General features: G+C 44.8%; 1 protein-coding gene across 7 annotated transcripts in view; it reads right to left on the bottom strand.

Moving 5' to 3' along the window:
- Nucleotides 1-16,905, bottom strand: part of GRIK1 (glutamate ionotropic receptor kainate type subunit 1) — a 266,952-nt gene that overhangs the window by 74,830 nt on the left and 175,217 nt on the right. The window lies entirely within an intron of this gene.

Genomic DNA, 16,905 nt, shown 5'->3' with positions numbered 1-16,905 from the left:
GTTATTGCACTTGCCTTGTCTTCAAGGTTGTATATAACAGCGGAAGGCTATAAATATGAGATCTGGATGTTACAAGAGTCTGATAAATATATAAGAGGACTTCAGCATGTCAACAAAGCAGACCTTAAATTACAATAATGTCTGCAAGCGTGACACGAAAGGAGAAGATAGAGAACGGGACTGGAGGGCTCTCAGATCAAGGTTATGATACGACATTGGCACAACTTACCTCTAGATGAGGAGGAGGAGGATACAAACAGAACAAACATAACTATACAACACAAAGACAAACATTGTGGGTAGACGCGGCTTTATGTTCTGTTTGCATTGTGTATAGAGTGCAATACAACATATATAGATGCATACAGCCCCTGTCAAAAATTATGGAATCTCCAGTCCCTGAGGATGTTCCTGGAGTTGCTTAATCTTGTAGAAAAAAAAGCAGATCACAGCCATGGAAAAAACTAAAGGCATTTCATATGGCAACTTTCTGGCTTTAAGAAACACTAAAAGAATCCCAGAAAAATAATTGTGGTAGCCAGTAATAGTTAGAATTTTAGAACAAGCACAGGGAATAAATTATGGAATCACTCAATTCGGAGGAAAAAATTATGGAATCATGAAAAACAAACAAACAAAATAACAATCCAACACATCACTAGGACTTTTCTGCACCACCTCTGGCTTTTATAACTGCCTGCAGTCTCTGAGGCATTGACTTCATGAGTGATAAACTATATATGTTGTATTGCACTCTATACACATTGTACATGACATATACACATACACATTGTACATATAAATATATATATATATATATATATATATATATATATATATATATATACTGTCTATAGAGCCTGTTGTCAGACATGTGACATCACATGTCCCTGATATATCCATTGCAGTCTACGGCCTTACTATAACTCCTAGGCAGCAGGCCCGCTGCCTTGGGGTTGTGTTTGACTCAGATCTTTCCTTCACCCCTTATGTTGAATCACTCACACGTTCATGTCACCTCCACCTCCAAAACATCTCCAGAATACGCCCTTTCCTTACTGGAGATTCATTAAAGACACTTATTGTCACTCTGATTCATTCTCGCCTTGATTACTGTAACTCCTTACTAATCGGTCTTCCCCTCACTAAACTCTCCCCTCTACAATCTATTCTGAATGCAGCGGCCAGGCTCATCTATCAGGCGAGACACTACAGCGATGCCTCGGGTCTGTGCCAGTCACTACATTGGCTGCCCATTCAATATAGAATACAATATAAAGTTATCCCCCTCATCCACAAGGCTCTCCATAATGCCGCACCTCCATACATTTCCTCCCTCATCTCTGTCTACCGCCCAACCCGTGTTCTCCGCTCACTCAATGACCTAACACTTACATCCTCTATTATCAGAACCTCCCACGCTCGTATACAAGACTTCTCCCGAGCTGCACCACTTCTCTGGAATGCTCTACCCCGGACAATCAGATTAACTCCCAATTTCTACAGCTTCAAATGCAAACTAAAGACACATCTTATCAGACAGGCCGATCACAATATCTAATGTAAATCTTCTGTACTGTAATTAGAATCCTCAAATTTAACCCTCCTCTCCCCTCCCCGCTCCCTTATTACCCCACATGATATGATGCCATCTCATGCTAACTTTATAGGTCCAAGCTCCATCCATATGTTACAGGACACCACTAGTGACGGCTCATACAGCTTTATGTTTGTGTAATGACAGTCACCTCTATTACAACATTGTCTGACCTCTGCATAAGCAATGCCGCCCCTGCTACCTCTTGTGTCATCCTCTCTACCTCATAGATTGTAAGCTCTTGTGAGCAGGCCCCTCAGTCCCATTGTGTGAAATGACTTTCTTTGTAATGTATCGTTCTGTCTGTATTTGAACCCTACAAATTGTACAGCGCTGCGGAATATGTTGGCGCTATAGAAATAAAATGTATTATTATTATTATTATTGTTATTATTATTATTTATATACAGTCTATCGCGCCTGTTGTCAGACATGTGATATCACGTGGAATATACATTTGGGCAGATTATTATTCGCTTTGAAATAACTTTATTATATATGGTTGACAATATGTAATTTTTTTCTCTACAATATCCCATTATATTCCCATCTTGCCAATTATATAGTAGAGGAAGCCTTCATGTAAGCTGTAGATAAGATGTTGGGGTGATTTAAGGTAGACATGGCGGTGCTCTCTTCATTTATTATGGCGGTAATAGCGATCATACATTGCCTATTTATACCAATAACTCTTCACAATGAAACATTTGTATAGAAGAGGCGGCGGAGATAATGAAATGACGCCTCATTAGACAGGAGAGCTCCGGCTTAACAATGAAATTATCCGGCAGGAATGGGGGAATTAGAAGCCGCGCATTTCTATTTTTACCTTGTTTTTGTATCCATTATGGTTGCTTTTAGTATTAATATTCCCCATAGCTCCAGTGCTTGCTTATAGGAGAAACATAATTGCTCACAATATAACAAGAAAATATCACAAAGGAAATGAAAAGTTCAAAAATACTGAAGTTGGGCCCAATGATATAGATATAGCTGTCATACTGGCGTGTAGTGCGGGCCCCTGTCTACTAGGTAGTCGTATGTGAGGGACATCAACAGGCGTAGTTGGGACCAGTGATTGGTTTCAGGAGTCATGTGAGCCCATGGGACAGGAGGGAAAGGGACCTAGACTGGACCATGGAGCATTGGGGATAGGGGATTATGTCTTTTTGGGGTTTTTTGTCAACCACTCTGAGTTTGCTTAAAGGGGTTCCACCATTAAAAAACTTTTTTTTCTAGGTAACACGTCGGAATAGCCTTTAGAAAGGCTATTTGTCTAATACCTTTGGAAGTGATCTCTGCCGCGCCGTTCGTTTGAAATACCGGTTTGTACCGGTATGCTAATTAGTTCTCTCGCAGTGATGGGGGCGGGCCCCAGCTCAGGAGATGCAATGGGGGCGTCCCCATTGCTGCTCGAAAACCGTCTCTATCTTCTTCTGCATCCTCCCCTTCCTTCTTTGGCTTGACGTCGGACACCTGCACAGTACGCTCTGTTCGGCGAACTTGCGGTGTCGGCACTATGGCCGTGGGCATGCGCAGTACGTTCGTCGAAGTTCGCCGAACAGAGCGTACTGCGCAGGCGTCCGACGTCAAGCCGAAGAAGGAAGGGGAGGATGCAGAAGAAGATAGAGGCAGCGCTGGAATCGGTTTTCGAGCAGCAATGGGGACGCCCCCATCGCATCACCTGTGCTGGGGGACGCCCCCATCGCTGCGAGAGAACTAATTAGCATACCGGTACAAACCGGTATTTCGAACGAACGGCGCGGCGGAGATAGCTTCCAAAGGTAGGAGACGTGTTACCTAGAAAAAAAAGTGTTTTAATGGTAGAATCCCTTTAAAATCCTGAACAAGACTCCCTTTTACGGGCCTAAGGGAAGTGTCATTGGCAAAGCTTGAGCATTAGCAAAGGTTCTTTACAAGTAACCAGTCAAGGCGAAGCATCGAAACGGAACACAGAGAGTTAGTTACTTGTTAGACATCTGTGATGTATCATTCACACTTTGGAGGATTGAGGGGATATCGTTACTCCATAGGGAGAGACCACCAGATAGGTGTGTGGAGTCTTATTAAGCCATGAGCGCTCCACTGCAAAGGAACATGGGAAGAATATGCAAATCTGGCTTCCATGATGTAATTAGGATGCCAGTGCCTCAAGTATTTGGAGGATGTCATGGAGGTTATCAGATGTAACACCACTAGTCCTGAACTGCGCTCAAGCTGGTGATATGTTTGACCTGTAGGACATCTGTCATCAGGAGTAAGTCAGGACCACACCATACATGGTGGTCAAAATCAGCTTTGGCCAATGTTCATCTAATGATTTTGGTCACACTATAAGGCTTGTGTTGTAGAGGCCAAGCCCAATGACTAATGCCATCTTTTTCTAAACCCCTTTACCCCGGGCTTCCTACATCCAAAGCTTGTAGCCCCTCTTTACCGGATCATTGTGGGACAAGTTGAGAATAGTACATGGATGTCCCATAAAAGTTGAATGGAGTACATGTGCGACCACCACTTGGTTATTCTCCTCTTGGCCTTGGTCTGGTGCTAGGGAGAAGAGGGGACATGGGACCGTTGTTTTGGCAGTCAGTGAGGGATCCAGTGGTTGGATCTCCACCAATGTAGAAGTTATCACCGATCCAGTGGGAGAAGATGACTAGAGATGAGCGAACAGTGTTCTATCGAACTCATGTTCGATCGGATATTAGGCTGTTCGGCATGTTCGAATCGAATCGAACACCGCGTGGTAAAGTGCGCCATTACTCGATTCCCCTCCCACCTTCCCTGGCGCCTTTTTTGCTCCAATAACAGCGCAGGGTAGGTGGGACAGGAACTACGACACCGGTGACGTTGAGAAAAGTAGGCAAAACCCATTGGCTGCCGAAAACATGTGACCTCTAATTTAAAAGAACAGCGCCACCCAGGTTCGCGTCATTCTGAGCTTGCAATTCACCGAGGACGGAGGTTTCCGTCCAGCTAGCTAGGGGTTAGATTCTGGGTAGGCAGGGACAGGCTAGGATAGGAAGGAGAAGACAACCACAACAGCTCTTGTAAGAGCTAAATTCCAGGGAGAAGCTTGTCAGTGTAACGTGGCACTGACGGGCTCAATCGCCGCAACCCAGCTTTCCCAGGATCCTGAATGGAATACACTGTCAGTGTATTCCCGTACACCCGATATATACCCCCGATACCCGTTCCAACGGTGTGCCCCCCCACCTTCACCCCAGAAATACCCTGCAAGTCCCCTAGCAATAGAATTGGGGCTATATACACCCACAATTTTTACTACTGGTATACAGTGCCATTGTCTGACTGGGAATTCAAAGAATATATTGGGAATACAAATACCCTCATTTCTTGCTACTGCCATATAGTGCCAGTTTCTGACTGGTAATTCAAAGAATATATTGGGGTTACGTGCACCCACAATTTTTACTACTGGTATACAGTGCCATTGTCTGACTGGGAATTCAAAGAATATATTGGGGTTATAAATACCCTCATTTCTTGCTACTGCCATATAGTGCCAGTTTCTGACTGGTAATTCAAAGAATATATTGTGGTTACGTGCACCCACAATTTTTACTACTGGTATACAGTGCCATTGTCTGACTGGGAATTCAAAGAATATATTGGGAATACAAATACCCTCATTTCTTGCTACTGCCATATAGTGCCATTGTCTGACTGGGAATTCAAAGAATATATGGGGGTTACGTGCACCCACAATTTTTAATACTGCTATACAGTTCCATTGTCTCACTGGGAATTCAAAGAATATATGGGGGTTATGTGCACCCACAATTTTTAATACTGGTATACAGTGCCATTGTCTGACTGGGAATTCAAAGAATATATTGGGGTTATGTGCACCCACAATTTTTACTACTGGTATACAGTGCCATTGTCTGACTGGGAATTCAAAGAATATAAGGGGGTTATGTGCACCCACAATTTTTACTACTGGTATACAGTGCCATTGTCTGACTGGGAATTCAAAGAATATAAGGGGGTTATGTGCACCCACAATTTTTAATACTGGTATACAGTGCCATTGTCTGACTGGGAATTCAAAGAATATATGGGGGTTATGTGCACCCACAATTTTTAATACTGGTATACAGTGCCATTGTCTGACTGGGAATTAAAAGAATATATTGGGGTTATGTGCACCCACAATTTTTACTACTGGTATACAGTGCCATTGTCTGACTGGGAATTCAAAGAATATATGGGGGTTATGTGCACCCACAATTTTTAATACTGGTATACAGTTCCATTGTCTCACTGGGAATTCAAAGAATATATGGGGGTTATGTGCACCCACAATTTTTAATACTGGTATACAGTGCCATTGTCTGACTGGGAATTCAAAGAATATATGGGGGTTATGTGCACCCACAATTTTTACTACTGGTATACAGTGCCATTGTCTGACTGGGAATTCAAAGAATATATTGGGGTGACGTGCACCCACAATTTTTGCTACTGCTATACAGTGCCATTGTCTCACTGGGAATTCAAAGAATATATGGGGGTTATGTGCACCCACAATTTTTAATACTGGTATACAGTGCCATTGTCTGACTGGGAATTCAAAGAATATATGGGGGTTATGTGCACCCACAATTTTTAATACTGGTATATAGTGCCATTGTCTGACTGGGAATTCAAAGAATATATGGGGGTTACGTGCACCCACAATTTTTACTACTGGTATACAGTGCCAATTTCTAACTAGGAATTCAAAATGCGCAAGGCTCCCGGAAAGGGACGTGGACGAGGCCGTGGGCGAGGTCGGGGGAATGGTTCTGGGGAGCAAGGTAGCAGTGAAGCCACAGGGCGTCCCGTGCCTACTCCTGTGGGGCAGCAAGCATTGCGCCACTCCACAGTGCCAGGGTTGCTTGCCACATTAACTAAACTGCAGGGTACAAACCTTAGTAGGCCCGAGAACCAGGAACAGGTCTTGCAATGGCTGTCAGAGAACGCTTACAGCACATTGTCCAGCAGCCAGTCAGACTCTGCCTCCTCTCCTCCTATTACCCAACAGTCTTGTCTTCCTTCCTCCCAAAATTCCGAAGCTTTACAGAACAATAACCCAAACTGTCCCTGCTCCCCAGAGCTGTTCTCCGCTCCTTTCATTGTCCCTCAACCTGCCTCTCCACGTCACGATTCCACGAACCTAACAGAGGAGCATCTGTGTCCAGATGCTCAAACACTAGAGTCTCCTCCATCTCCGTTCGATTTGGTGGTGGATGACCAGCAACCCACCCTCATCGACGATGATGTGACGCAGTTGCCGTCAGGGCATCCAGTTGACCGGCGCATTGTGCGGGAGGAGGAGATGAGACAGGAGTTGGAAGAGGAAGTGGTGGATGATGAGGACACTGACCCGACCTGGACAGGGGGGATGTCAAGCGGGGAAAGTAGTGTGGATGTTGAGGCAGGTGCAGCACCAAAAAGGGTAGCTAGAGGCAGAGGCAGAGGTCAGCAGCTTAGGCGAAGCCAGGCCACACCCGGAATCTCCCAAGATGTTCCAGTTCGTACCCAGCCCCGAAAAACTCCCACCTCGAGGGCACGTTTCTCGAAGGTGTGGAGTTTTTTCAAGGAATGCGCCGAGGACAGATATAGTGTTGTCTGCACAATTTGCCTCTCGAAATTGATTAGGGGCTCTGAGAAGAGCAACCTGTCCACCACTTCAATGCGCCGTCATTTGGAATCCAAGCACTGGAATCAGTGGCAGGCAGCAACGGCAGGACAAAGGCCGCCTGCCGTTCACGCCACTGCCACTGCCTCTGCCACTGCCTCTGCCTCTGCCACTGCCACTGCTGACTGTGCTGGCGATGCACTCCAGAGGACGAGCCAGGACACCACTTCATCTGCCTCCGCCACTTTGTTGACTTCTACCTCATCCTCCCCTGGTCCTGTCTTATCTCCTTCTCCTGCACCATCAAAGGCACCATCAGGCGTTTCTTTACAACAACCCACCATCTCTCAGACATTGGAGCGGCGGCAGAAATACACTGCTAACCACCCACACGCGCAAGCCTTGAACGCCAACATCGCTAAACTGCTGGCCCAGGAGATGTTGGCGTTCCGGCTTGTTGAAACTCCCGCCTTCCTGGGCCTGATGGCAACTGCGGCACCTCGCTATGCCGTCCCTAGCCGTCACTACTTCTCCCGGTGTGCCGTCCCCGCCTTGCACCAGCACGTGTCACTCAACATCAGGCGGGCCCTTAGTTCCGCGCTTTGCACAAAGGTCCACTTGACCACCGACGCGTGGACAAGTGCATGCGGACAGGGACGCTACATTTCACTGACGGCACACTGGGTGAATGTAGTTGAGGCTGGGACTGCTTCCCAAACTGGCCCGGTGTACCTCGTCTCCCCGCCTAACATTCCTGGCAGGGACACGAGAAGAACACCCCCCTCCTCCTCCTCCTCTACCGCCTCCTCCTCCGCCACCGCCTCCTCCTCCGCCACCGCCTCCTCCTCCGCTGTTAGATTGACCCCAGCTACGAGTTGGAAACGTTGCAGCACTGGCGTTGGTAGACGTCAGCAGGCTGTGCTGAAGCTGATCAGCTTGGGGGACAGACAGCACACTGCCTCCGAGGTGAGGGATGCCCTCCTCGATGAGACGGCAATATGGTTTGAGCCGCTGCACCTGGGCCCAGGCATGGTCGTTTGTGATAACGGCCGGAACCTGGTAGCAGCTCTGGAGCTTGCCGGACTCCAACATGTTCCATGCCTGGCCCACGTCTTCAACCTAGTGGTGCAACGTTTCCTAAAGAGCTACCCCAATGTTCCAGAGCTACTGGTGAAAGTGCGGCGCATGTGCGCCCACTTTCGCAAGTCGACAGTAGCCGCTGCTAGCTTAAAATCTCTCCAGCAACGCCTGCATGTGCCACAACACCGGCTTTTGTGCGACGTCCCCACACGCTGGAACTCAACGTTTCAGATGTTGAATAGAGTGGTTGAGCAGCAGAGACCTTTGATGGAATACCAGCTACAAAACCCTAGGGTGCCACAAAGTCAGCTGCCTCAGTTTCACATCCATGAGTGGCCATGGATGAGAGACCTTTGTGACATCCTACGGGTCTTTGAGGAGTCCACAAGGAGGGTGAGCTCTGAGGATGCGATGGTGAGCCTTACAATCCCGCTCTTGTGTGTTCTGAGAGAATCCCTGATTGACATCAGGGATAACTCAGATCACACAGAGGAGTTAGGGATAGCATCCGATCCGTCACAGCTGGAGAGTAGGTCCACACATCTGTCCGCTTCACTGCGTTTAATGGAGGAGGAGGAGGAGGAGGAGGAGGAGGAAGAAGAGTTGTCCGATGATGTGATGGTGATACAGGAGGCTTCCGGGCAACTTCGAATCGTCCCATTGTTGCAGCGCGGATGGGTAGACATGGAGGATGAGGAGGAAATGGAGATTGAACTTTCCGGTGGGGCCAGAGGAGTCATGCCAACTAACACTGTGGCAGACATGGCTGAGTTCATGTTGGGGTGCTTTACAACCGACAAGCGTATTGTCAAAATCATGGAGGACAACCAGTACTGGATCTTTGCTATCCTTGACCCCCGGTATAAAAACAACATCTCGTCTTTTATTCCGGTAGAGGGGAGGGCCAATCGCATCAATGCTTGCCACAGGCAATTGGTGCAGAATATGATGGAGATGTTTCCAGCATGTGACGTTGGCGGCAGGGAGGGCAGTTCCTCCAGTAGGCGACCAAGTTCTCACCGGTCCACACAAACGAGGGGCACACTGTCTAAGGTCTGGGACACCTTGATGGCACCCCCTCGCCAAAGTGCCGCCACGGAGGGTCCTAGTGTCACCAGGCGTGAGAAGTATAGGCGCATGTTGCGGGAATACCTTTCCGACCACAGCCCTGTCCTCTCCGACCCCTCTGCGCCCTACACGTATTGGGTGTCGAAGTTGGACCTGTGGCTTGAACTTGCCCTATATGCCTTGGAGGTGCTGTCCTGTCCTGCCGCCAGCGTCCTATCTGAGAGGGTGTTCAGTGCAGCCGGTGGCATCATCACTGACAAGCGCACCCGTCTGTCAGCTGAGAGTGCCGACCGGCTCACTTTGATAAAAATGAACCACCACTGGATAGAGCCTTCATTTTTGTGCCCACCTGTGTAAAGCACCCCAACATGAAACTCCATGTCTGTACTCAACCTCTCCAATTCCTCCGCATCCTCATACTCATCCACCATAAGCGTTGCACAATTCTGCTAATACTAGGCTCCCTCCAACATGATTTCCCCCAACTCTGCTGGTTAGAGGCTCCCTCCACCCTGATTTCCACCAACTCTGCTGGTTAGAGGCTCCCTCCACCCTGCTTTCCCACAACTCTGCTGGTTAGAGGCTCCCTCCACCATGAATTTGCCCAAACTGGGCTGGTTAGAGGCTCCCTCCACCATGAATTGGTCCAAACTGGGGTTTTTAGAGGCTCCCTCCACCATGAATTTGCCAAAACTGGGCTGTTTAGAGGCTCCCTCCACCATGAATTGGTCCAAATTGGGGTTTTTAGAGGCTCCTTCCACCATGAATTTGCCCAAACTGGGCTGCTTAGAGGCTCCCTCCACCATGAATTGGTCCAAACTGGGCTGGTTAGAGGCTCCCTCCACCATGAATTGGTCCAAATTGGGGTTTTTAGAGGCTCCCTCCACCATGAATTGGTCCAAACTGGGCTGTTTAGAGGCTCCCTCCACCATGAATTGGTCCAAACTGGGGTTTTTAGAGGCTCCCTCCACCATGAATTGGTCCAAACTGGGCTGGTTAGAGGCTCCCTCCACCATGAATTGGTCCAAACTGGGTTTTTTAGAGGCTCCCTCCACCATGAATTGGTCCAAACTGGGGTTTTTAGAGGCTCCCTCCACCATGAATTGGTCCAAACTGGGGTTTTTAGAGGCTCCCTCCACCATGAATTGGTCCAAACTGGGGTTTTTAGAGGCTCCCTCCACCATGAATTTGCCCAAACTGGGCTGTTTAGAGGCTCCCTCCACCATGAATTGGTCCAAACTGGGTTTTTTAGAGGCTCCCTCCACCATGAATTGGTCCAAACTGGGGTTTTTAGAGGCTCCCTCCACCATGAATTGGTCCAAACTGGGGTTTTTAGAGGCTCCCTCCACCATGAATTTGCCCAAACTGGGCTGTTTAGAGGCTCCCTCCACCATGAATTTGCCCAAACTGGGCTGTTTAGAGGCTCCCTCCACCATGAACTTGCCCAAACTGGGCTGGTTAGAGGCTCCCTCCACCATGAATTGGTCCAAACTGGGGTTTTTAGAGGCTCCCTCCACCATGAATTGGTCCAAACTTGGCTGTTTAGAGGCTCCCTCCACCATAAATTGGTCCAAACTGGGTTTTTTAGAGGCTCCCTCCACCATGAATTTGCCCAAACTGGGCTGGTTAGAGGCTCCCTCCACCATGAATTGGTCCAAACTGGGTTTTTTAGAGGCTCCCTCCACCATGAATTTGCCCAAACTGGGCTGGTTAGAGGCTCCCTCCACCATGAATTGGTCCAAACTGGGTTTTTTAGAGGCTCCCTCCACCATGAATTTGCCCAAACTGGGCTGTTTAGAGGCTCCCTCCACCATGAATTTGCCCAAACTGGGCTGGTTAGAGGCTCCCTCCACCATGAATTGGTCCAAACTGGGGTTTTTAGAGGCTCCCTCCACCATGAATTGGTCCAAACTTGGCTGTTTAGAGGCTCCCTCCACCATGAATTGGTCCAAACTGGGGTGGTTAGAGGCTCCCTCCACCATTAATTGGTCCAAACTGGGCTGGTTAGAGGCTCCCTCCACCATTAATTGGTCCAAACTGGGCTGGTTAGAGGCTCCCTCCACCATTAATTGGTCCAAACTGGGCTGGTTAGAGGCTCCCTCCACCATTAATTGGTCCAAACTGGGCTGGTTAGAGGCTCCCTCCACCATGAATTTGCCCAAACTGGGCTGTTTAGAGGCTCCCTCCACCATGAATTTGCCCAAACTGGGCTGGTTAGAGGCTCCCTCCACCATGAATTGGTCCAAACTGGGTTTTTTAGAGGCTCCCTCCACCATGAATTTGCCCAAACTGGGCTGGTTAGAGGCTCCCTCCACCATGAATTGGTCCAAACTGGGTTTTTTAGAGGCTCCCTCCACCATGAATTTGCCCAAACTGGGCTGGTTAGAGGCTCCCTCCACCATGAATTGGTCCAAACTGGGTTTTTTAGAGGCTCCCTCCACCATGAATTTGCCCAAACTGGGCTGGTTAGAGGCTCCCTCCACCATGAATTGGTCCAAACTGGGTTTTTTAGAGGCTCCCTCCACCATGAATTTGCCCACACTGGGCTGGTTAGAGGCTCCCTCCACCATGAATTGGTCCAAACTGGGGTTTTTAGAGGCTCCCTCCACCATGAATTGGTCCAAACTGGGGTGTTTAGAGGCTCCCTCCACCATGAATTGGTCCAAACTGGGTTTTTTAGAGGCTCCCTCCACCATGAATTTGCCCAAACTGGGCTGGTTAGAGGCTCCCTCCACCATGAATTGGTCCAAACTGGGTTTTTTAGAGGCTCCCTCCACCATGAATTTGCCCAAACTGGGCTGGTTAGAGGCTCCCTCCACCATGAATTGGTCCAAACTGGGTTTTTTAGAGGCTCCCTCCACCATGAATTTGCCCACACTGGGCTGGTTAGAGGCTCCCTCCACCATGAATTGGTCCAAACTGGGGTTTTTAGAGGCTCCCTCCACCATGAATTGGTCCAAACTGGGGTGTTTAGAGGCTCCCTCCACCATGAATTTGCCCAAACTCTGCTGGTTAGAGGCTCAATCCACCCTGATTTTCAAAACAAATGTTGGTGCCAACCTCAACTTACTACAAGGGCCAAATTCACTGCTGGTGACAAGCTCTCCTCACTGCAAGTGCCAAATACACATGTTTCAAGGTGTTTTCCTACTGTCAGAGAGGTGGTATTGAGTGTGTAAAGTGTGTAGTTGTTAGGCTGTGATGTTGGGGTAATAGAGGGTCTTTGGTGTGTTAGATGCCCCCAGACATGCTTCCCCTGCTGTCCCAGTGTCATTCCAGAGGTGTTGGCATCATTTCCTGGGGTGTCATAGTGGACTTGGTGACCCTCCAGACACGGATTTGGGTTTCCCCCTTAACGAGTATCTGTTCCCCATAGACTATAATGGGGTTCGAAACCCATTCGAACACACGAACATTGAGCGGCTGTTCGAATCGAATTTCGAACCTCGAACATTTTAGTGTTCGCTCATCTCTAAAGATGACCTGACATTACCTTACAATATCTTAAAGAGGAACTTGTTTAGCTTTTAGAGACTGGCCCCATCTCACATTATTATTAAGTTTTGCACTTGTCTGGTTCCAAATAACAAAATGAAGTGAATGAAGAAAAGAGAACTGCAAATCCCATCAATATTTGGTGTGACCTTTACCCTTTGGAGGAGGAGTCCTGGAAGTGATCCGACCCCCACAGATAGAGCCCTGATCTCAACATCATCCAATCTGTCTGGAATGACATGAAGAGACAGACGGACTGGACAAGCCTACATCCACAGAAGATCTGTGCTTAGTTCTCCAAGATGGCGGCGGGAACAACCTCCCTGCCCAGTCCGGCTAAAAACTGTCTGCAAGTACCGAGAAGAACTGATGAAAGGCAAAGGGCAAAGGTCACACCAAATATTGATGGGATTTACATTTCTCTTTCCATTAATTACATCATTTTGTTCATTGACAAAAATAAATGATTAACCCTTCTATTTCTGAAAACATTCTTCCTTAGCAGCACTCCATGCCTAAAACTTTTGCACACCTCTGTAATCCTAACTCTGGGGTTACAGAGATTCCGGATTAATGTAATTTGTCAGTGACCCAGTCCTAGTGCAGCACAGACAGTTAATAATGACATGTTTATTAGGGCTGTAGACATGGGACGTTTGTGTGAATCTGAGACCTCATTATCATCCCAGCACAACAGATGCACAAAACCATTAATCAATCCCTAAACTGGAAATAATGCCGCCACAGCCACAATATTTTCATGTCACTGCAATTTTTAAATGAAGCCTTGTTTACGCATTGTTGGGATTTTTCTTTTATCATCATCTCGCTAATACAGATGGCGGTAAAACAGAGTAAAAGTAAAGCCAGGCATAAAGAGAGGAGATAAAGTGATGAGAGAAGATGAAAGACTCCTAGAGAAGGTACAATGGTATGGGGGGATGGCGGGACTTAAAAGCAAGGAAGGAAAAACAGGGCGACCTTTTATGTCAGAGACTATAGAAGACTTCTCACATAACAGATCAGGGCTAAAGAGTCCAATAATGCCAGACTTCTCAGATTCCTGTACATAGGAGCAGTATTATAGTAGTTATATTCTTGTACATAGGTGTAGTATTATAGTAGTTATATTCTTGTGCATAGGAGCAGTATTATAGTAGTTATATTCTTGTACATAGGGGGCAGTATTATAGTAGTTACATTCTTGTACATAGGAGCAGTATTATAGTAGTTATATTCTTGTACATAGGAGCAGTATTATAGTAGTTATATTCTTGTACATAGGGACAGTATTATAGTAGTTATATTCTTGTACATAGGTGTAGTATTATAGTAGTTATATTCTTGTGCATAGGAGCAGTATTATAGTAGTTATATTCTTGTACATAGGGGGCAGTATTATAGTAGTTACATTCTTGTACATAGGAGCAGTATTATAGTAGTTATATTCTTGTACATAGGAGCAGTATTATAGTAGTTATATTCTTGTACATAGGGACAGTATTATAGTAGTTATATTCTTGTACATAGGAGTAGTATTATAGTAGTTATATTCTTGTACATAGTAGTATTATAGTAGTTATATTCTTGTACATAGGAGCAGTATTATAGTAGTTATATTCTTGTACACAGGAGGTAGTATTATAGTAGTTATATTCTTGTATATAGGAGGTAGTATTATAGTAGTTATATTCTTGTACATAGGAGCAGTATTATAGTAGTTATATTCTTGTACATAGGAGTAGTATTATAGTAGTTATATTCTTGTACATAGGAGTAGTATTATAGTAGTTATATTCTTGTACATAGGAGTAGTATTATAGTAGTTATATTCTTGTACATAGAGGGCAGTATTATAGTAGTTATATTCTTGTACATAGGAGCAGTATTATAGTAGTTATATTCTTGTACATAGGAGTAGTATTATAGTAGTTATATTCTTGTACATAGGAGCAGTATTATAGTAGTTATATTCTTGTACATAGGAGCTGTATTATAGTAGTTATATTCTTGTATATAGGAGAAGTATTATAGTAGTTATATTCTTGTACATAGGAGTAGTATTATAGTAGTTATATTCTTGTATATAGGGGGCAGTATTATAGTAGTTATATTCTTGTACATAGGGAGCAGTATTATAGTAGTTATATTCTTGTACATAGGGGGCAGTATTATAGTAGTTATATTCTTGTACATAGGAGCAGTATTATAGTAGTTATATTCTTGTACATAGGAACAGTATTATAGTAGTTATATTCTTGTACATAGGAGAAGTATTATAGTAGTTATATTCTTGTACATAGGAGCAGTATTATAGTAGTTATATTCTTGTACATAGGAGTAGTATTATAGTAGTTATATTCTTGTACATAGGAGTAGTATTATAGTAGTTATATTCATGTACATAGGAGCAGTATTATAGTAGTTATAGTCTTGTACATAGGAGTAGTATTATAGTAGTTATATTCTTGTACATAGGAGTAGTATTATAGTAGTTATATTCTTGTACATAGGAGTAGTATTATAGTAGTTATATTCATGTACATAGGAGCAGTATTATAGTAGTTATAGTCTTGTACATAGGAGTAGTATTATAGTAGTTATATTCTTGTACATAGGAGGTAATATTATAGTAGTTATATTCTTGTACATAGGGAGCAGTATTATAGTAGTTATATTCTTGTACATAGGGGGCAGTATTATAGTAGTTATATTCTTGTACATAGGAGCAGTATTATAGTAGTTATATTCTTGTACATAGGAGCAGTATTATAGTAGTTATATTCTTGTACATAGGAGCAGTATTAGGGTGCATTCACACTACTGATACGCTGCCTGATTCTGAACGTTAAAACACGTTCAGAATCAGCGGCGTATAAAGCAGTTCCCATTCATTTCTATGGGAGCCGGCATACGAGTGCTCCCCATTGAAATCAATGGGCTGCTTTTTTCACTACAAGCGCTCCCATTGAAGTGAATAGGATGTGCTCGCGTGTACGGCTAGCTCTGCTCATTCCGAGCCGTACACGCGAGCACATCCCATTCACTTCAATGGGAGCGCTCGTATGCTGGCTCCCATAGAAATGATTGGGAACTGTTTTATACGCGCTGATTCTGAACATGTTTTAACGTTCAGAATCAGGCAGCGTATCAGTAGTGTGAATGCACCCTAATACTGCTCCTAGTTATAGGGGCAGTATTATAGTAGTTATATTCTTATACATAGGAGCAGTATTATAGTAGTTATATTCTTGTACATAGGAGTAGTATTATAGTAGTTATATTGTTGTACATAGGAGCAGTATTATAGTAGTTATAGTCTTGTACATAGGAGTAGTATTATAGTAGTTATATTCTTGTACATAGGAGGTAATATTATAGTAGTTATATTCTTGTACATAGGAGTAGTATTATAGTAGTTATATTCTTGTACATAGGGGGCAGTATTATAGTAGTTATATTCTTGTACATAGGAGTAGTATTATAGTAGTTATATTCTTGTACATAGGAGTAGTATTATAGTAGTTATATTCTTGTACATAGGAGCAGTATTATAGTAGTTATATTCTTGTACATAGGAGGTAGTATTATAGTAGTTATATTCTTGTACATAGGGAGCAGTATTATAGTAGTTATATTCTTGTACATAGGGGGCAGTATTATAGTAGTTATATTCTTGTACATAGGGGGCAGTATTATAGTAGTTATATTCTTGTACATAGGAGCAGTATTATAGTAGTTATATTCTTGTACATAGGAGTAGTATTATAGTAGTTATATTCTTGTACATAGGAGTAGTATTATAGTAGTTATATTCTTGTACATAGGAGCAGTATTATAGTAGTTATATTCTTGTACATAGGAGGTAGTATTATAGTAGTTATATTCTTGTACATAGGGAGCAGTATTATAGTAGTTATATTCTTGTACATAGGGGGCAGTATTATAGTAGTTATATTCTTGTACATAGGAGTAGTATTATAATAGTTATATTCTTGTACATAGGGGGCAGTATTAT

This window comes from Leptodactylus fuscus, chromosome 2 (assembly GCF_031893055.1).
Source record: "Leptodactylus fuscus isolate aLepFus1 chromosome 2, aLepFus1.hap2, whole genome shotgun sequence".
Lineage (NCBI taxonomy): Eukaryota > Metazoa > Chordata > Amphibia > Anura > Leptodactylidae > Leptodactylus > Leptodactylus fuscus.
This window is presented reverse-complemented; position numbering and strand designations above follow the sequence as displayed.